At 40.1% G+C, this 23,106-nt stretch overlaps 1 long non-coding RNA gene across 1 annotated transcript in view; it reads left to right on the plus strand.

Moving 5' to 3' along the window:
* The window catches only part of LOC107313883 (uncharacterized), a 74,452-nt gene that overhangs the window by 30,084 nt on the left and 21,262 nt on the right, over window positions 1–23,106 (plus strand). The window contains exon 6 of the long non-coding RNA XR_014945547.1: window positions 9,842–9,974. This is a non-coding gene — a long non-coding RNA (uncharacterized LOC107313883). The remainder of the gene's footprint in view (window positions 1–9,841; window positions 9,975–23,106) is intronic.

Consider the following 23,106-nt stretch of genomic DNA (forward strand, 5'->3'; position numbering starts at 1 on the left):
ATTGTTCTGGTGTTTTCTCAAGCAGCAAAGCAGCAAATAGTTTTCCTTGGCTTTCTGGAAAATATCTGACCTTGATACTTTATATTCAATTCATGTAAACAATTACAAAAGCATCTGAGCCAAATAGAAAAGGCTATTTCTTAAAAACCTGCAGGGAATGCACGTGGGAATTTCCCACATGCTGTGGCAATCTTAAAAGTACCTTTGTGAAACCCCACAGTATTAATGTTTAACTCCAGAACTGTGAGCTTTTCCATTGTGAACTTGGTGTGTTCAGTTGCACACTGTATTGGGGAGGGATAGCAAAAAATTCCCCACTTCAATAATTCTCATTTAACAAACTAACTGCCATATTTCCCCCTTGAAATCCAGAGATTCCTGTGAATTGCACAGTTGGTAGATATCACAGTAAGGGAAATATTTTGCTACTAAGCTGTTTGCTAAGATACTCTTGCAAGACTGAGCTGGAAGCAGTTTTGTTCTTCTGAAATTACTCAAAGACAGAGGTACATTGCTCAGATACTGTGCTCTGTCCGCACAGAACAGCATGGACCTTTGCAGATAAGCTGAATGCTGTTGATGTGTTTATATGAAGTTCGTTATTGGTTTTAGCTTTGTGATTTGTTTCCGTTACACGTGCTGGAGAAGGCAGAAGCAGCAGAATGCACTTCGAGAGGTGCTTTCCCAGAACAAGCAGAGCTTCTTGTGCAGGGAGATTCTCATCACAGTTCATCTGTTCAGCTGTTGATGTGGTGGGCAGCACTGCTGAGAATGTAAACTGTCTAATGAAGCTTTCAAAAGGTGCTGAGTGCCAAGCCCTTGCTTTTCTACACCAAAACTCTTTCCCAAAGCAATTAGGAATATTCCACATTATAGATCAATTTTCTATGTCTATTCTACTTTTGTTTAATGCAGCAGTATGATCATCAGTCCTGGACCGGTCTCCAGGACTCCAGGGATAGAGCATCTACCACATCTCCTGGCAACCTGTGCCAGTGCCTCACCACCCTCATTGTAACAGACCTTTTCCTTATATCCAACCTAAATCTACCCTCTTTGAGCCTGAAAACATTTTCCCTTGTTCTATCACAACAGTCCTTGGTAAAGAGTCTGTCACCTTCTTTCCTGTACTCAGTTGTACTCAATTCATGTATTGATAGGGGATGTCGCCTTGATGCAGGTGCAAGACCTTGCACCTGAATTTGTTGAACCTCATGAGGTTCTCATAGGCCCACTGCTCAAGCCTGTCTAGGTCCCTCTGGATGGCATCTCATCACTCCAGTGTGTTGACCACACCCGACCATAGAATCATTTGAGTTGGAAGGGACTTTTAAAGGTCATCTAGTCCAATGCCCTTAAAATGAACAGAGTCCACTACATGTACATCATTAATCATATATAGATAATTTAATCTTTTGATAGATAGACAAATATTCATTTTTTTATGTAGTGGCTAAATTGGATTTTTCCTAGGTTGATGTAAGTCTCTTCTTACTAGGGGGATGATCCTAGCATCCCACTGGCACAGTCACCTGACTATCAGTCAGCCCAATAGAGCAGTGATGCAGTGGATACCAGGGACTTGGTTTGTCCACAGTTTCTCTGGGCAGGCTGCACCAGGGCCCTCTGAGTGAAAAATTTCCACCTGACATCTAACCTAATTCTCCTCTATTGTGGGTATGATTCACTGTTCAGCATCTGTGTGCATGCACACAACTATATTTATATATGTGTATTATCTGTGCCTAATATGCAGAGGATGTGGCTTTGTTTCTGCTCTGCTATGACATTTACCTTTCTGTTGGGCTGTAGGGGCTCACATGTTCAACTTGAGATGAGGCTTGTTCACAAGCTTGGTGTTGGCTATATTTTTTGTAGGGTTTGGCTTAGGGTTCACACTGTGCTAGAGTAGAGTACGTGTGGTTGGGACATCTTGCCTCTGTATACAGGAAGCAGATAATCATCTGGTCAGTACGGTACATCTCTCCCTATCTATCTGCTTGATTAATACAGGATATGACTCTGCCACAGCTTTTACCTTCAGATCTTGGCTCTTCAGTTGCCTTATGCTTTTAGCACAAGAGAGCTTTATTTTCCTTTCAGATATGATTTATTTCACTGTTGTTTTTTTTTCTTTCTTTTTCTTTTTTTTTTTTTTTTTTTTTTTTTTTTTCCTTCTCCTTTTAAGAAAGAAACCCAAGCAAGATTATAAGTATCCAGTCACTGGCATCTAACTCATGGGCTATTCCTTATCCAGCGTATTCCATTTCCCATCACTTTTAACTTGGCTAGAGCCACATGTCCTCATTTTTAAGCTGTTTCCTGCTGGAGAGACACTAGAAAGTGTAAACATTTGCAAGACCTCTACATTTTGAGGTGTAGGACTTGAAAAAAATTATTTACTTATATTCCTCACTGTATCATGGAACTATGGCTTATTATTTTCCAACTAGGCAACACAGGACAACGTAAGAACTTTATATTGCTGCCAGCTGATATGATAAAAGTGTATGATATGGAGCCTGTAGCAGGAAAGGCATACTTTACTGGCTAGTCTCATCACTTTTACCTTATTATGGGATTTTTAGTTTACTCAGATGTTAAAGAAACTAAGTGGAAATGAAAAGTCAGACTCCTTTCTCAGCTCTGGGCAGGCAAAGTCTTCGCTTCTTACCACATTGCTCTGTTAGGAGATGTGCACCTGCCAAAGCGATTGTTAGGCTTCAGGCCAACAGCATCCTGGCCTTTGTCAGAGCCACATGTGAGACTTCACCTCAAATACTGTGCTTAGTTTATTAGGACAGTAGGATTTTATTAGATACTAGGGTAACTTCCCTACAGGGAGAGTGTTCAGTTATTGGAACAGTCAGTCTGCTCACGAAACTGGTGGGGTCCCCATCCCTGGAGGTATTTAAGAGATGTATGGATGTGGCACAAGATATATGATTTAGTTCCGGGACTCAGTTGATCAGGTTGATGGTTGGACTTGGTGATCTTGAAAGCCTTTTCCAACCTAGATGATTCTATGATTCCATGATTCTCTGATCAGCTGGAAAGGGAATCTCCAACGAAGGATTTCCTGATGAGGTTATTTAAGACTCTCTGAAGTGAACTCTTTGAAATGAGGGTAGCCATGGCCCTTCTCCTGGTGATAATGGGTGCAGGTAAGCACAGCTTTGCTGTGTGCCACCAAACTGAAGGTGAGGTTTATACCTTGCTAAGGATATCACAAGCTGCAGAGCCAACAGTTTGATGGAAGAATGGGTCCATCATGCTATTGCTACACTCCAGGTCTGGGCTTTAACAGGGGACTGGGGATGGGACAGGCTGCAGAGACTGCACTTCCCACTAGTGTAGGAAGATGGTGCTTAGAGGAGATGCTCTGCTACTATGACTGAACTGGGTTTTTTTGACCCTGGGGTGAAACTGGCTGTGCCACAGTGCAGTCTGCAGAAATATATTGTATTACACAGAAATTCTAACAGAATTAGGCAAAGGTGTTGCACACTGTGGCAAGGCACACATTAATCACACAATACAAGGAATCTAGCAGCCATTGCTGAAGGACTCCTGGAAGGATCCACTCAGCTTATGGTTTCAACAAAAGCACACAAATAACACGCTGGTGTGCCCTGTGACACTGGTGTGCCCTACTAAGTGGGTGGAATATGGATTTGAAGAATGAGTGGTGCTCTGCCCATACATGAAGCTAGGACTTATTAAAGGGCTATTTGTTTGCCTCCTTATGGTTTCCTTATGACAATGAATGAGACAGCTCCACCAGGAGCTGTTATAGAGATATCAGTTCTGACAACATTGGCTAGGGACAAAACCTGAAATGATGCTGGTATTAGTCATGTAGGCTTTTGCGATGATGCACAGCAACTATGTTTGAAATTACAAGGAAGACTGAGTAATCTGTATGAATAAGAGAAAATGGCCATGTAAGACTGAGAAACAACCAAACACAAAGCCAAAACTTCGATGATTGCACAGACAGATCTATACGTGTATTAAAATTGTCCTATGTCCCGTGAAAGATGTCTTCCCCATGGAACAGGTCTGGAAGGGCTGTGCAATGTCCCTGATCTGTAGCTGTCACAAGTGGCACTGGCTTTTAAATAAGCCAGCTGGTGATCAGATGCTGGGACTTGCAATTTATTTTGCAGATTGTACCTGTGGACATGTTTCCTTAGCAAAGCTGCTGATTGTGACAAATATGTATAACAAGTGCAGTCTTCTATTGATTCTCACATTCTATTTTCTGCTTTTGGTGGAAACAGATGGAATTCAGTTTTCTCACAATTACTATTAGCCAAGAATAACATCACTTAAATCAGTGCGGGGGAGGTGGAAAGTTGCAACTACAAAAACACACAGCCTGAAAAGCTGGATATTGAAATGAGACTTGCAAATAACCATAACTGATGTGTTAACCAGGCCCCGCTTCAGAAACACAGTTCAGCGTTTTCTGAGTGCAATGCAGTGTGTCCTACTGACATTATACATGTGGCCTCTGAGAATAAGAGTGATCCAGATAGTTTTGTGGGTTATCCTCATAGGATTACTGATATTTAAGTGGAAACGTCTTGGAACATTTTCCCCTAAAGAAATAAAGTGGGGTATGGTTGGATGTAGCTAATGTTAATGTAAGCATATGCAATTGTGTCATAGAATCATGTAATCATCAAGGTTGGAAAGACCTCTAAGATATTCTAGTCCAACCATCAGCCCATGCCTGTGACTACTGTAGGCCACGTCACTGAGTGTCACATCCACCCTCTTCCTGAAAACCTCCAGGGATGGCGACTCCATCCCTGCCTGTCCCAGCACCCCACCATTATTTTGGAGGAAAAGATTTTCCTAACATCCAACTGAACCTCCCCAGATGCACCTTCAATCCATTACCTCTTGTCCTATCAAAATCTACAAAATCTCTGCATGCCTTGCAAAACATTACAGGGAATTCTTAAGAAATTAAAATATTAGTCCATAATTAGGAAAAAAAAATAACAGCTAGGCATGTAATAAATGAATAATTTCTGGATTTTCAGGCCATTTTAGATCAGAATGCTGTAAATTTGGAGAGTATGTGTTGCATGGCTAATATACGAGCACACTGAAAAATCCTGCAGTGTGTGAAAATTAAGGGTAAATCAAATACTGAAAGTTAGGAAGTCCCATAATTAAAGGTTTTCTTGAAATCTCAGTTTGATGTTGATTTTTTTCGGCTTCAAGCTGAGCTCTCTCAGATGTTGTGATCACAGGTATTTCAGTTCTGTGATTAATCGCGGCCTCTGGCTTTGTTTAGTAACTGTGCTTTTCATTGTTATAGTCTCTTAACAATTCCTCCAAACTACTCAATTTCTGTTCACAATGGCCTTGTAAAAAGTCATTATTAGATCTATCGTAAAGATACTGAATGGAGTCAGACAGTTCTGTGCCAAAAAGGCACCGAGATAAGATGTTGATGATCCTCTATTTGAGAGCCTTTAGTATTTTATTGTGTTTTATGTGTTCATAGCAAAGATCCATGGGAATCATACAGCTAGTTTCTGAAATAAGGCATGTGAAAAAGAGGATGACCTACCAGTGGTCATGTGTGAAAGGCTTGCCCCCAGATACATGTGAAACAGATGGCTAAATGCCCAATAAACCCATGTTGTTGTGTAGTTTTTTTTTCAGGGCAGCTCTCAGTATTGTCAGAAAAAGTCTGAGACTCCATTTCTGCTCCTTCTAACTGGACAGGAGTTACATTTTCACAGTTCTGAAAGTTTTCATAGAATTCTTTACCCAGAGGGTGTCCCATCCCTGGAAGTGCTCAAGGCTGGGTTGAATGGGGCCCTGGGAAGCCTGAGCTGGTGGGGGGCACCCAGCCCATGGCAGGGGGTTGGTCTGAATGGACTTCAAGTTTCCTTTCAGCCCAAACCATTCTGTGATTCTATGGTTCTATGAAGTTGCATTTTTAAACCTTAATGAGTAAACTGAACCTGTATAAGATGAAGTACCTGTTTTAATAGCCAAGTTTAGGTACATATTCTTAATAGCAGCAAACTGACTGTCCTATACCCAAAACAATGCCTCTGTCATATTTCAAAACCCAGAAGCTCTGGAGCTGGCTGGAATATTTTATTTTAATATTTATTTATTTTTAATATGACCAGAGTTAGATTTTGTGTCAGTCTTCTCCTAAGAAACAGCAGAGCTGCTTTTGCTGTAAGCTTTCCTCCTCAGATATCATTGTTAAACATATATAAGTGATTATGGAGCGCTCATCAAATTAACTCTGTCTAAACAGTCACATCTTGACCACAAGCTGAATGCAGGATAATTTAAAAATAGAAATAATTTTAAAAGGGAAATTGAAGGCAACAAGGAGACCTCCTTGCAGCCTTCTAGTATTTCAAAGGGGATTATAAAAAGGAGGGGAATCAACTTTTTACTTGGCTTGATAGCGTTAGGACAATGGGGAATGGTTTTAAGCTCAAGGAGGGAAGGCTTAGATTGGATGTCAGGGGGAAGTTCTTCAAAGAGAGAGTGGTGAGGTGTTGGCACATCTGATCACACAGGCCGTGGATGCTCATCTCTGGAGGTGTTCAAGGCCAGGTTGGATGGGGCCCTGGGTAGCCTGGTCTGGTGCCAGATCTGGAGGCTGGTGGCCCTGTGTGTGGCAGGGAGTTGGAACTTGATGATCCTTGGGGCCCCTTCCAATCCAAGCTATTTTATGATTCTATGATCTATATTCCTTTGTATGACACTTATAATTTCTGAAGGCACTTGGTCAGAACAGATGATTCCTCTTTCAAACCAATGAAAGCATGAAGTCATTGACTGCAGGTATCTCCTGAGTGGAAATCTGGGGTATGGGAAAGCTGGGAAGTTCTGGGCAGGTGGCAGTTGCTGATAGACTGTGTTTTAAGCTGAGATTGCATCTTTACTCTCCCAACTGTTTTCTGTCATTTGACTGTTTTTCATGAAATTACTTCAAGGGTTTTCAATTTCTCACATTTAAAATCCAACCATGTCTCAGTATCTGATACATATTTAAATAACTTTCCAGTGCCCTTGTTTAATTCACACTGAATATTCACAGAAGTAAAATGATAAAGCTCACTGGCGTCAGGATATTTCCATCCCTCCCTGTTGTTTTCAACTTGTAGCTTCCAGCTCCAGCATCCTCATTAGAAGAAACAAGTAAGGACAAAACAGCTTGAACTGTCCTTACTGTGAAGGCATTTCTAGACATAGGTATAGGATTTATGGATACGAGGCCTGCAAAACTGAGATGCTGAAATAATCACAGACCTTACATACGAGACAGAAGCATAACTCTTTTACTGCTCTTGGCATTGGTTAAATCTACAGAGGAAATTGAAGATTTTTATGATTCTATTAAAATTACTGTTCAACACATTCAAAGGGATGATAGTGAAACATAAAGGGCAGTGTCTCATACGTTAATGTTAACCTGGCAATATCATTTATATTGAAATTTGACTTGACTTTCAAGCACCATTTGAAAGGTTATTGCATGTGAAACTGAATTAAGTAATACAGCTGAAGTTTGCCCTTTTGTCATTTAAAATAAGAACTAAGTTTTTTCTTTCATTAAGTCCCCACTCAAAAAATAATTAATAATAATAATAATTAAGGAAAAAAATAAAAGAAAACACCCTAGGAATATTCTTCTCCCTATCTCCTGCCAGTGGAATCTCCAGCTTGTCAGAGGGGAATAAAAGCAAAACTACAGGTGAAAAAGCCATACCCTTAGGGCAGGGCTCTGGTGCCAGGGCTGACTTCTGCCAGAGTGCACATTAATGAGGCTGTTTCACCCTTACTTTGCAGTACCTGAAATCAGATATTCCTCTTCATCTCTGGTTTCTAAGTCTAGTGTTTCCATCCCTGTCTCTATTCATTTTGGGCTGATGACATCTTTTCCCATTCCATCCCAACCTTTTACCTCTTCAGCTGCTCTAGTAATTTGAAGCATAATAACTTGCTTAGTTAAGTTAGGGATGTACGTATGAGCTGGATCAAATAACCCTGCTTCAGTCACCTCTTTAACTTTTTCCAGGAACGGTATTAAAAACAAACATCCTTTTCCCCAGGGGTTTGTAGTTTGTCTCAGCGGACTACGTAGCTTTGGTTAATAGCTTGGAAACTTCAGAATTTGCATGAAAACATCCTTAAGTGAGTGGGACCCCAGGAAAAAAAAATAAAATCACCGTCATCCTCATCCTGAGATGACCCTGGAAAAGGCAACTTTTCATATGGCAAAGCTACTTCAACAGAACTGTCAGGCTTTTCTGAGAATCTCTCTGCTGCACTCCTGCCAACTCTACCACTCTGGGCATTAATCTACCAGATTTCCAGGCAGCTGGAAAGTGCAGACAAATGGTCACTGTGCACAGAGTGGAGTCAGCCTGTGCGTGTGCACAGCAGCCCGACATGCCAGCTGCTGCAGACCTGTGAATGTTGGCACGCCGGTGCCTGCTGGTGCTGGCGAGGGAGGAAGGATGAGGCCAGCAAACAGAAACTCTGAGGTTGAGCAGAGAAGACGGCGCCTTCAACACAATGCAAAGACGGGGTGGAGATAAAAATAGGAATTTATGGTCCCTGCACCCAGACTGATTAATGGAACAGGGAGGAGACGTCAGAAGTTGACTTTACGTAGAACAATTTTTATTAAACCAGGAATGGATTTTCCTAGCTTCAGAGTTCAGCACAAGTGAAGGTTTGGAACTGGGGACGGACTTTCCCTGAGGTTTATTGTTGTCACTTGGCAGTATTATTCAAATAATGTATGATGTTTTGGGGGGAAATGAAGGGGCATGGAAGGCAGCTGGGGATACACTGTAAAAATTAAATAAAATCTTTTTGCCTTCCTCAGTGTAGAATAATTTAGGCTGGAAGAAACCTTGGAGGCCACCCAGCTCCAACACCCTACCATAGCCTGGGTGCCCCCCACCAGCTCAGGCTGCTCTGGGCCCATCCAATGCCATTTTGAGCACCTTCAGGAATGGGGCACCCATAGCTCTCTGTGCAGCCTGTGCCAGTGCCTCACAACTTTCAGAATATAGAATTTTTTCCTGACATCTAACCTAAATTTCTCCTCTTTCATCTTAAAGCCATATCCCCTTGTCCTATCACTATCACACCATGCAAAAAGTTGCTCTCCTTCCTTCTTATAAGTTTCCTTCAACTACTGGAAGACTGCAATGAGGTCTCGAGGTCTCCAAAATACATCCTCTTCAATGGAAATTATTGTACTTGTTACTAGGAGACATACTCATATTTTTTAAAAAGAAGTTATAGATGGATCAAATGAGTTAAACTGTCTACTTAACTTCCCAACACAAATAGCCACGTTTCCACTGTATATTTTTATAACTGCAAGTGTATATTAATCCATCTATCTCTATTCATCTCTTTTTTCTTCAAGCTGAACAGTCCATTCTCTACTCCCACCAAATTCCTGCTTCCTGTGGTTATGAAAGTAAACAAGCTCAGAGCAGATGAATGGAAGCAAATAATGTAAACAGGAATTCTCATGCTAATAGTGCTGGTGTTTGCTATACTTAGAAGTGGAAGTCAAGTCAGTGACTGGGGAAGTAAATCTCCTGCAACCAAGAGGGAAGCAGAAAAATAATCACCAGGCGGGTCACTGAGTCTGCAGAGGAAATCCGAGGTGCAGTTTCACAATATGTTGAGTCCACAACAATATCAGTTCAAAAGTTCCCCCTCTGCCTGACCTTGACCTTTTTGGGAAGGCTTGGGAAGAGGAAAGCGTGTTTTCAAAACAGAAAGTCCAATAATCTGACTTGAAGTTTTACCCCTGCAGAAACGTCTGCTGATGCTATTGAAGAATTGATGGAAAGAGGAAACAAGGCTGGGCACAGACAGATCTCCACAGTGGAGCTACATTGGCTGAGTTTGCTGCCAAAGCGTTACAAACAAAAGGTGGAAAAGGGGAGGTGGGTAATCCATTAGCATGTTCTTTGCATTTATCATCTAACATGATAGCTGGTAGAGTCTGAATTCCTGGACAGCCTCATCTCTGGCTGAATGGACTAATTGCTTCCTGCTTCAACAGCTTCGGTGTCATCTCTGGTTGCTCCATCCAAAGTGATGTTGTTAAGCAAGGGCCATCTGCCAATCTTGTCTTTGTCAGGAGTTGCTTTGAGACCTGTGAATAAACATAAGGAATCTCCCTTTACTTTAGGAGAAGTAACCACAGTCACTGTGTAGTTCAAGTTTCCCTTGTTAATAGCAAATCTGCAGATTTTTGTTGTCTTTGTTTCTTGCTTCTTGGTGGTCTCATTATCCTGAGTAAAGCCCCGTGTTGACAGCCACCTTCAGTGACATGTACTTTGCAGGTGAGAATAATAACATTCAGCAACACTGACATCTTGTGGCCGAGGAGAAATGGATCAGGTGCCAGACCAGCCACCAACATTTCCTCTCAACTGTTGAGTGTTCCTAAAATCTGGTGGTGCTTAAAGGTGTGAGTACCAGGAATCCAGGCACCTACAAGTTAAAAGGCAGGAAATGCATAAAGGTGCTGCTGTATTCGTTGATTGAGCTTTCTGTGGGGATAATCTGGTTGCATGCTAATCCTTTTGGCTAATCTGCTGCTTGTGAATGATTCCCCCCAGAGGATGAGGGTTGAGCGTGGGATTTTTGACTTGACAAGCTGGAGGAGCTGAGTTTCCCCACAGTTGATCTTTGTCTTTTCTGCTTCCACTGGGAAACAGGGAGAGAAAATACCACTGGAAAAGGCCCTAGGAAGAGCCTTTCTTAATACTTTTTCTTGCCCACAGAAATAAGATCTGCAAAACTTGACTTCGAGCCAGTGGAGCATTTTGAGAGAAGATGTGGCAGAGAGGCTGTTGGTATGGGAAGATTTCTAGGAGCAAATCCTTGTTGACTGAAAATTTGCAGGCCTCTTCTGTATGTTAAAGCCACTGAAGCTGAAGTATATCATGTAAAAAATGGCCTTTACACTTCAAGGGTGTGGAGGATGAAATCAATCCAATGGGACTCCTATAGATGGTAGAGAGGGTAGATTTCTTTTCTGGTCTAAAGATTGATGTCTGAGACTCGGTAGCATGTGATGGTCAGCCTTGGACTTCTCAGTTGCTAGCAGCTTCTTGGATTGGTTCCTTGTTTACACATGCTTTTGTTGCTAATGAACATCTGTATCCACTTTATCATCCGAGCCCAATAACAGTATGATTACTGCCCATGAAATGAAATGTTGTGCAATTGCCTTTTGCAAATTTCTAGAGAACTTTCAGGCTTCCTAAAGGCTGCTAAAGCTGGCGTGGCAAGGAGCAACTGTGATCTAATTGCAGCCTTTCGTTACCTAAACAGAGCCTATAAACAGGAGGAGATCCAGCCTTTTAAAGGGTAGATAACAGCAGGACAAGGGGTTTTAAGTTGAAGGAGGAAAGATTTAGTTTGGGTATCAGGGGGAAGTTCTTCACAGAGAGAGTGGTGAGGTGCTGGAACAGCTGCCCAGAGAGGCTGTGGATGCCCCAACCCTGGAGGTGTTCAAGGCCAGGTTGGATGGGACCCTGGGCAGCCTGGGCTGGTATTAAATGTGGAGGTTGGTGGCCCTGCCTGTGGCTGGGGGGTTGTAGCTTCATGATCCTTGAGGTCCCTTCCAACCCAGGCCATTCTGTGATTCTGTGGTTCTGTATGCTCTGCTCACAGCCTCTCCTCCTTGAAATCAATACAGCTGGCTGATTTGGAGCACACATTGTGTAAAATCCTTTTTGAAATCTATGGGAAGAGATGCAGAGGACCACATCTAGCTGATGGAAGGAGTTTAGATGAAAAAAAAAATATTGATAGCTGGCCTTTAACTTAAAAAATCCAAACAAATCCCTGAAGTTGGTTCAGTCTTGGAGTCATACGTGGGAGATGAAAACTTCTCCTAACTCTAGAATGAGTTGCTTTTGGAGCTTTTTTTTGTTTTCCTTCTTTTTTTTTCCTCTTGCTTTTATTTGGAACTGATTTTAGTAATTTAACCTGTTGAGAATGTGAAAGCAAACAATAATAAAAATGAATTCTGAAGTTTTTAGTGTGCTTTGGCACTTTTAAAGTCAGTGCATTAAGTCACCTGAAAGAACTGACATGTACAAATGCTATAATTTAATGTATTACATAGAGTTCTGATTTAAAATGGTTGCAATCATGCTTTAGAGAAAAATACCCTTTTATTTGCTCTGTTGACTTCACCTAATAATATAAAAGATTATTCTTACTTGATAGGTGCAACGTGGAGTGAAATTCATTATTCGATATAATTTAAAAGTTGGTATTGTGGAGCTTGCAAGAAGCATTCATTCATACTGATGTTTTCCTCTAAAGCATATCTTGTTTTATTGTCTAACTATATTAAAATCTATCACGCTGAATCACAGATGTTTGTTTCAAAGAGCAAAAAAAAAACGCTCAGTTCAGCAGAAAGTAGCAGCAGAATGCTGAGTTAGCACCTTTCAAAATGCCAACCAACTTGGTGTGAATTTTGTTTATTTAGTTTCTGAAATGTATGGTGCTGACTTCTGAAAGTGCAAATATCTCTAATCTGTTCCCCCTCGTTTCTTCAGCAGAACTTCCCTGTTTGATTTTCCATATGCATTCCTTTCATTGATCATTGTCAGAAGTGACAGATATGCCATTCAGTTTATGGTAGCATCTTTATTTTCTATATTTATATTTAGAAATAAACTTTTTTTTCCTACCTAAGCCAGTAAAGGTATTCCTTTTTTAACAGCGGGGCCTGTTTTGTCTTTGATTTGTTTTGTCTCTTTGCGAGCTCAAATAGGGAACAGCAACTGGTTTTAAGCTAACTTTAACCCTAACGTTGACATTATCGTTTGAAAAAAGGGCATCAGGCAGGAATTGTGAATAAAACGAGCATTTCAGTTCTCTTATAAGTCACATACAATGAAAGTGACTGGATGCGTTGTTTCCAGAAGTGTTAGCATGTACTGTAGTATATCCTAGACAGTTGACTATATTCAATTGAAGTGTGGTGAAACAGTTGAAGGTGCAGACATAGGATGTTTTTGATAAATTGCAGGCATTTCTAAGGTAGACTATTGTTTTTCTCATCTCATCATCAGGGAAGGTGAAGTAGAAAGATCCCTTAGAATTCCAGAAATATTCAGCTATTACCTCAACCATGTGCTTGTCAACAAGTCGACAATAATTCTCCATTGCCCAACAGCCCTGAATAATTCATCCCCTGTTGGAGCTATGCTGGTGACAAGACTGGATTGCTGTTAGCTTTGACCCCTGTTCATGCATTCGGCCTGCTAATGTTTCTATCTCACACTCCATTTTTTTATAACATATGGTCTTTCATCTGTAGGGCTCGAAAGCCAGATGTCCACAGCTCTTTTGGTCAATACAATCAGTTAGGCTGCCAATCATAAGCCTAAAGGGTTTAAACACTGCTACAGAAAATAACAGAGAGTTTGTTTTCATATTCCTCATCTAAACCTATTTACAAGACTCATAATGATGCTCTAAAACAATATCTGTACACTGCCTAGTCATACACAAACTGCTGTATTTTATTTGTTAAGTAATGGACGAGCAATGAAGCAGCTGTTGAAACATTGCAATGGTTTGTTGTTTTTTTTTTTCTCCTGCAGCTGAATGACAGAATTTGCCAGGTCATTTCATACTGATTTAAATTTGATAAAATCAATCATATTACCTCATACATTTGGCAGCTGGAAAGACAGTGTTATTTACACTCCAGTGCTGTACTTCAGTCATTTTTGAATTAAAAACAGAAAGATCCTTTCAAGTTTCTGTAACTTAATAAACCAAAACCTGCTAAAGTTTGAATGCCAGTCTATTGAAATTATAATTCTGAAACTACCAATTGATAAAATAAGGAATTTTACAGAATAATTATTCAAAATATGGATCTGAATGTTCAGGTGCCCTCTTCTCAAAAGCGAGTAATCGACGGCTTAATAGGAAGGGAAAAATCCATACAATATTTAGAGCTGTTAATTTTTTAATTAAACAGTTACTTTCTATATTATGCAGGAAATTCACATGTTCAGAAATTAAAACTGGTGAAGTTTCATTCTCTGTGTTCAGTGTAAGCTAAAACCAATGCAGGTTATATTTATAATGACATATAAAGATAGCCAATATTTAGTCTTATTCATTTGACTTTGATAAAAGCCATCTTTGGAAGCCTTTCATTAAGCAGGGTTTGCTTTTTATGTAGAGAATTTTCCCCAACTTGAAAGCTAGACTGCAAATACTAAAATGTGCAAAGGTAAAGAGATGAGGGTCAGGTCCCGCTGACAAAAAGGGGTCATGGCATCAGGAAAGTACATACATGTCTAACATTTAAGTGTGAGAGTCTAGTCTTAGGTACCCAGCCTCTCTGCCTCTGGGCAGCAGAAGTCATGTTCAGATATTTCATTTTCTTTTACAGCAGGATTTGGGTGCCCCAGGATGACCCCAGCAAAAGCTGACAAGTTAAGCTAGCAGCTCCAAACATTGAGAGAAAGGTCATGTCTTGAGTCCTGCCTCTCCAGATGCCTTGCTTAGGGCTGCAGTGATGTCGACTTCATCCACTCTCCAGGACCTGACACTAGGCAAGTTGTCAGACATTTTTGGGTATTTCAGTCCTTTTGTTCCTTATACCTGCACTGTGTATATGATTTTACAAGATGCTCGTCTCATGAATAGTCTTTGTTCTTCAGAAGTTAAACCGGCATTCAAAGATCAAAGCATGTTCATTCAGAGTTTGAAATTTAGTTTTTCTATTATTATACAACAGCTTGATGTCAAGAGAATTTGCCCAGGAAGTGGAGTGTTGAAGTCCAATTCCTTCTTTATCATCTGGGTTTCTAAGACTTACCTCTTATGTTCTCTGGGAGCAATTAACTCTACTTGGCCTGTGTACTACAGCCAACCTCATGGCATCAATGCAGTGGCATCTTTCAGGGAGCAGATGCATGTGAGTTTCCAAGTCACAAATAGGGGCTGTGTGCTCTTTTTGTTTGTGATTTGGTAATTGTCTTCAGTGCAGACCTCATAAAGTCTGCATTGCCTCCTGCATGCTTCATAAAGTCAATATCAGGGTCACATTCCAGAACAATGCCACACTTTATAAAGTGCAAATTGGCTGTGCAAACTTTATTAAGTACAGGAATGTCTAATCACTCCCTCAAAGATATACCAGGCTAATACTCAAAGGCATTGCTTTGCATAGTATCCAGCAGCTTAAAATAATATTGCTTTCTAATTCCATCATTTTAGTGTTTCTTTAGCCAAATAAAACCAGGAAAATGTCTATGAGGTGAGAATACCTCCGTTGTTTGGCTCCCCTAGTGCCAATATTCAAACACATGGATTGTTTTACCTCCAAATATACAGAGTGGCCCTATTGTGGAGGACAGAACTGCACCTATGTAGAATTTAATGCTAATAGATTTGGGTGTGTTGAAGCAGGAACTGGAAATATTTTAAAAGATACATTTCATTGTCATTGGTTGTCAAGTTGCTGACTCTTCAGGTCTTCCTGTTGCGAGCTCAGAGCAAATTTGCTTGGTATTTAAATCCCAGGTGTGCTCAGCAGGAAACATTTAAACAAGTTTATAAGTCCTAAGAAGAATCTAAGAGCTACAAATCAGAGCAGAGATCCCTCTGTGGCACTGCAGTCTGCTAGTGCCTCTCCATGTTATATTTTTCATAGAGTTGTTATTACTTGTAAGTCTGGATGGCATATGATGACTCTCTGTGTTTAGCAAAATAATAATAATAAATTCTCTTTTTGTGTATCTGTTGACTACCCTTAGTTTGGGGTTATCATCCCTCATGGCCATTTTATCTGCTATGGCTGTCTGAAGACATGCCTTTCAAGTTGGCAGATACATATAAGATCATTATTCACTACCTGCTGCTTTTCCCCTGGAAAGGCTAAATTATGTTTCCTCTGTCTTTCTTTTGAGGACTTGTTGTATTCTTAGGATTTTACCTATGGAGATGGCAGACACATGCATATGCATAGGATCACTCTTGGTGTACAACTATGGCGTTTAAACTGAGGCACTACTCGTTACAAAGCCAGACTCTCCTTGGAGGTCTGAGACAACGGACACAAGTTGAAATAGGAATTTCTGATTTGATACAAGGAGAAGACTTTTTGCCTTGATGTTAACTGCTCTGCATATAGGATCCAATGGGATTTTGGGGGCACTGTCTTCAGAGATAAGCAAAACTCACGAGTCTCTCTGTAGGTTGATCTATGTGGATCTGTTCAGAACTGGTGGCTGAGCTAAATGACTTCTAGGATTTCTCTGAACCTGCAAAATTCTGTGACTGTATAGGAAAGAAAAAATCTTTATTAATTTCATATTTACTAAGTACAGGGTTACAGTGTATACTACACAAATATGTAGAAAGTTGTTGTCTATCCTAAAGAATTTGTGCTTGCTGAGGTCCTACAGAACTTCAGTGATGGAACAAGAAATGTATTTAACTTGGTGTCATTCTTTCTGCTGTTTCTGTTCAGACCCTGGTGTACTCAGACAGCATTTTTAGGTTACATAGGATGGAAGGATTTCAAAAGTAGGATTAATGTTTTGGTTTATTCACTTGAAAAAGATATTTTTGTCTGTGGTATTTTGCAGCAGTGAAGGAAAAAGTAAGAGGAGCGTAATATCCAGATAGACACCCTATCTCTGTTACATGAATCTTTTTTGCTGAAGATGCAAAAATCAGTTCTGGGAAATGGCCTCCCAGTTTGTTGTCTGTGCAGTCCCTGAATGGTTTTATTTAAGCAGTTCTTGTGTTACAGGCTGTAGGAATAAGTTTGTTTGCAAAAGATATTTGAACAAAGGAACTGCATCTCTATATTCCCCCAATGGGCCGCAAGTTAAAATATAGCACAAATATTGAATAACTAATTTCCAAGGAGATACACAGTGGTTTGCAAAAGAAGACCAATAAAAAAATGACCCCTTTACATATAAGAAGCTTGCTGCTCCTCTCCACCCCCACTGCACCCCACTTTAATAATTAGAAACATGGTTTCAGTGATACACTTTGCAAAACCATTCTGGGGATTCATGAATTTAAAAGAAAAAAAATAAACTAGATGTGAATAATTCATACTTAAATAGCTCTGGGCCAAGATATTGCTTCAGTATTTCCAAGTATGCAGGTTTTATTATTCTCTTAAAGTATGAATAAAAACAAGGTTGTTTTATCGCACTTGGACTAATCAATGATATGCCCAAAGCACAGTTGGCAGTAAATGATCCGTTTTAGCTTAAAACACTTTTTAAATCGATGTGTATTGTAAGGGAATCATAAAAATCTTCAAATTAAAGATTTTTGAGCCATAAAGACAGTAATATATTTAAAGGTTTTTTAAGGCAGAAATGTTTCCAAGTAAATAGGAGATGGGCCAAGCAGTTCCCTCTGAATTACTGCTCATCAGGCTTTCACACTCTATTAGGGTAACCTTCATGAAGTATTTCAACATTACACTTCATGATGTCATTTGAATGTATTAGAATTAATTTGCCAATAAAGAGCAGTGAAAATATGGAATGTGCTATCCCCAAAAGCTTATGAACTCTCTCTGTTTAGATTGGTTCACATTCACAAGGGTTTCCAGTGTGAAGTCTGCAGGCAAAAGTGACTCCTGTGGCTACAAGGCTTTATTCAGGAGTGTGTTCTTTGCTCCAGGAGGGAGAGCAGTGCCCTCCATGCGCAGTGCTCATGTCTGTGGGTCTGTATGCTGCGTTCAAGATGTTTTGTTCTCTGAAGAAATGGAATTCACTGGGAAAACAGTGAGCTGGGGCTGTCTTTGTGAATTAGAGTCTTCTTCACCAACCCCAGGCAAGTTTTACCATGGCTCTAATTCCAGCTGTCTTTCAACAAGGCGTATTGTGGTGCCAGTCAACCACTGAGCTCACCTGATGACTCAAAGGGGCTGTGTGAAAATAGATTTGCAAGGCAGAGTCCTTTAGGAAAGGCTTTATATTTGTCCAGTTTATACATAAATGCTTACGGTTACTTCTAATCTCGCCATCTGTCTTTAGTGCTGAGGATCTAGCATGAGAGGCAGAGAACCACCCAGCAATGCAGAGCAGAGTGGCTAGTTTTCTCTCTACCTACCACTCTCATTCACATTGCTGGCAGCTTTGCTGTCTGCGTTTCTAAAAGGCAATAGATGTTCCATATGTGTTCACATCAGAAATGCCGTGTTGAGGTTTGGAGAAGATCCACTTAAGGCGAGACTTTGCTTCCAGTGTTTATGCCCTTTGCCTCTGATTATAGTCAATGGGAGTGAGTGGAAATACTGACAACAGGACATGGCTTGTAGTGAAAAAATGTCATGTGATATCTCACAACATTCATAATTATAACTTCCTTTTAATAGCTTATAAAGTACATGAGCTAAGAAAGTCAAGACCTGAGTTCTTCTTATCCTCAGCATTTTATGCAAGCTAACAGGCAAAAAATACCAGCTCAGCAAGAAGTCTCACTCCACTCTATGCAGGACCAGAAGTGGATGTGTCCAAATACCAGGAGACAAAACACTGCTTTGTAGGATTTCCGTGCATTAATGGTAATGAAAGTACAGGAAGCCTCGGAACCTGGACTATTCTTGCTAGAGATCTGATTTGTTTGCAAATCCAAGAGGTTTGCATCAGCAGAATGAAGCTAGAAATCTCACTTTCTGCTTAAACAGATTTCCATAACTTTGGAGGTCTTACAATCAAACTCTCTTGATCTCCTGTTTGTAAATGGAGAAAATGAAGATGCAACAAACCTTTTTGGCTGACAGTTTTCTGTTTGTGTTTGCGATTCATTGATAGTTTCCAAGTCATTGCACAGCAGGAGCCTAGATTTGGTCCTGCAAAGTGTTCTGCAGTAAGCTCAACAAACCAGACCACGTCAACCATTCTCACAGCTTTCTGAGGGTTCCATACTTTCCCAGCTTCCTTGGAAATCTGTATTATGCTGTTTGTCCAAGGTCCTGGAGGAACTGGTGCTATGATAGTTACTTGAAACACAAAGGAAAACAGAATTTGCTGCCTCAGCTAGTACAAAGGTCTGGAAAGTTGAGAATACCTAAAATGGCAGTGATGAGGTGAGAGATGTAAGCAGTTACCCAGTTTGCTGTTTCCTGGGATGACTTTGTGTGCACCATCTCTCATTTCACATTTAAGCAGTTGGAAGGAGAAATTTTATGATGTTTGTATGCTCCCCCTCCCCCCAGCTAAAAGCAGAAAGAGATCAGAAGTTACAATGTGGGCTGCAGCATTTGAGAATGTTTTAATGGGATACAGAGAAAGGTTAGTGGGTATTAGGAAAAACTACTCTGAAAGAGTGTTAATGCATTGGATCAAGCTGCCTAAGGAGGTGGTAGAGTCACTGGCACTGGAGGAGTTCAAGAAAAGGATCTGGCACTGAGAGGCATGGGTTAGTGGGTATGGTGCAGATGGGAGGATGGTTGGACTTGATCATATTATAGGCATTTTTCAACCTTTATCAGTCTATTATTCTATGAAAACACGAAAAAAAAATAAATAAAAAATCAGCTAGTGTGTATCCTCCTCCTGGCCAGTTTCACCTTGATTTCTTTTCAGGTCTCTCCTCCTATCATGTCCTTAGCAATATCAGGAGACTTTCTGATCATAGAATCATAGAATGGCCTGGATTGAAAAGGACCACAGTCATCATCCAGTTTCAACCCCCTGTTATGTGCAGGGTCACCAACCACCAGACCAGGCTGCCCAGAGCCACAATCATCCTGGCCTTGAATGCCTGCAGGGATGGGGCATCCACAGCCTCCCTGATCTTTATGTCTGCAGTCCCTTCATCTAGAGGATGCTGTTGGATATGAGAAAGTCTGGCAGGAGCCTTGAAATATTCTGCATGTGTGTTTAAAAAGAAATAGAGCTGTGCAGTTCATGATCTGAGATCACAGTAGAGAGCTGGGGCTGATTGTCTTATCCATTCTCTTGTTACTCTGGCAGAAGATACTTGGCACTATCTTGAAGGAGAATATTATGTTTCCAGTGGAAGGAGATAGTTCCAGTCATTCTCGACTAATCCCTCTGTCCACTACTGCATTAGTACTACAGGTCCTTAAAAAGAGACCCATCACACTTTCTTTGGCTAAAATGTGATCACTGAATAAATAGGGAGGAAATTAGAAATCTCTTTGAATTTCAGGAGAAGCTATCATTTATCTCCTCACACTCACTACCAGAAGCTGTGAAAAAAGTTTCAAATTCATAAATATCATTATTTATTCTTATTGAAAATTTTGCAGAAATATTTGGCAGTACAGAAAGAGAGCAGTTGTAGATCCTTTACAGTAGAAAGTTTAAAATGGAAAGTCTGACACATTCTTAAGCTATAATAACACAAATGGGATCACTGTAATTTTCAGTTCTGATTATAGGTTATAAAATCTCTGCCAAATACCCATATATTCATGAGCCTGCGGAAAACAATCTGCAAAATGAAATATGGAGAACTGCTGAAGGAAAGTACAGGCAGCTGTAAATATAGGAGATATAATGATAAAGCCAAACCTAAAATCAAGATACTGTTGATAACTAGTCAGAGAAGTTTCACTCATACCCTATCAAATTGAGTTTAATCACCAACAATTTCCATTATCTAAGAATACAGTGATTTATTTACGCACATCATAAGACAAAAAGCTTTTCTAAACTGTGATTAATTTTGAGAGCATATGAAAAGTACTAAATAGGAAAGAAATTATAGGGATGTTGTATCCTTACTGAATAACATAAACCATGGAAATTCAGACTCAAGGTTACATCAAGGAGAAGGAAACAAGTTCTAAAAACAGTGTTCATTAGTTTTGGTCACAGGAAAATTAAGAATTTTGTCACTGGAAAAGAGGCTTTTTTTTTTTTTTTTTTTTTTTTATTTTTAATAGTGCCATTCAGAATAGTAGGATTAAATACATAAAAAGGCTAACTAAGGAAAATTGGTTTCACATATAATGTACTACAACTTTTACAACTACTATAAACATGTCTGTGCCTTCATATTGGAGTAGCTGGCTGTGGGTCTGCAAGGTGGGTGAACAGTGGACCTCCTCCCATTGGATTTCATGTTCCTTTCTAACCACGTGTTGTTGGTGTTTGTGGGAAGTATGTTGTATGTCCTACAAAAAGTAGGAACATGGAGCTACTCCATGAGTAGGAACAGTGCAGCAAATCACTGACACAAATTTCTAGTGTGAGTAATAAACTGAGACAAAGAACCTCCAAAGTGTAGCAAAACATAAGAAAATGTAAGGAGAGAAGAAATTTCTGATGTGAACTGTCAGGAATTAAGAAATTAAAATGTGATAAATATATTAATAGGAATGAATCACTTTCTGGATTGTAAGCATTCATAGCATGATCCTCAAAACCGACATGTGCAATTCTTTTTCTTCCAGTAATCCCCATTTTCAATTCATTCTATACTGGCTTTGCAAAGAGCATCCTTAAAAATGTTAGCTATGGGAATGTTGGCTTAGAAATGGGATTCATAATCTTTAAGACGTTATAACTTCTTTATTTAAGAAATGAATCAATTCAGGAACTGATAGCTAAGGATCCATGCAGTTCAGCCTACAATCAGTGGTTCTCAATGCCCACTTCCAGCCTTTCCCACACACCATTTCCAATCACCATTTATTCTTCCTACTTGACTGATTGTGACTGCTTATGGCTTATGAATGCTGTTTGTAAAAATGGCATGTACTGAAATTCGTAAGCCAAGTAAGATCTTTAATAGCTGTAATTAATACAGTGCTGCAAGACCAGGTGGGGCTCTTTGAGTTGAAAGTTTCAGAGACTTCCAAATAAACAGTGAAGTCAACCTAAAAATACTGTGTCTGGTGAGTAAATGTAATCTTACCACTTTATGGGATTAAATAGATGTACCAAGAAAATAAACCACTGGATTCTGAATTTGGGCACCTAAAAGGTTACATTGGCATCTTATGAGGTGTGCTTTCCTTTTCCTTTTTTTTTTTTTTGGAAGTTGAATCATGTTTGTGGCTCCAACACACTTCATTAAAAAGTCTGCTGACTTTCACTGAACGGTGAGGATGCCCACTGGCTGCTGGCATAGAAGCATCTTCATAGAATCATAGAATCATAGAAACACTTGGGTTGGAAAAGACCTCAAAGATCATCAAGCCCAACCGCAGCCTAACCATAGTACCCTAGCTCTAACAACCCTCTGCTATATCTTACCTAGTTTACAGAATGTGGGTGTTGCTGTTTAATATCAGATCTTCAAATAGTCTTGAAGGGAGTTGCCCACAGTCATGCAAAACCTTTGGGAAAGACCTCTAGCCTTTTAATTCAGTTCTTCACTCTAAACTGCAGCCCTGTGATGCAATGGTTTCAGCAAATCGCGTCTGTTTCAGAGCTGGAAGGTCATACACAGAGAAATTTCCTCCTGAGCAAAGCCACCAAAAAATGAAATGTGTGCACAGACCTGGAGACTGACCTTTTTGGTTTCCACTGGCTGGCTTTGGGGCTGTCAGCTTCTTCACAGAAATGATGTAATTCCAGAAACACCTCAGCGTTTGCTTGACATAGTTTATTTAGTGAGTCACTTTTTCAATAAATACGAAAATGGTGTTAGTTAAGGAGAAGCCCAGACCTCTTCATCTTCTTTCTAAAACAGCAGTTTTGGGGAACCCATTATTCTTTTTATCTTGCTCCTTTTTCAGTATGAATTTAAGCACTAGTTCCATATCCTCAGCCATTCTGAAACAAGTTACCTATTTCTCCCCCCACTGTGTTGTGCAACCAAGGCAACAGGTTTCTTCTTATAAAACTGTGAAGCTGTGAAACATCATAGAATCAAAGAATCATAGAATTGTTTGAGTTGGAAGGGACACTTGAAGGTCCAACTCCCCTGCAAAGTCCTTTGCAGATCGCTTTGAGTACAACATACACAGGATCTCTCTTCTTTTTGTAGGGAGGTAGGAGGAGAAGTGAGACTTCAAGGTGAAGAATGGGATCTCATGATTTCTGTGAGGCAGGAGATGCTCCAGAC

This window comes from Coturnix japonica, chromosome 4, assembly GCF_054131305.1.
Source record: "Coturnix japonica strain WE chromosome 4, WE-NBRP24, whole genome shotgun sequence".
NCBI classification, from domain to species: Eukaryota; Metazoa; Chordata; class Aves; order Galliformes; family Phasianidae; genus Coturnix; species Coturnix japonica.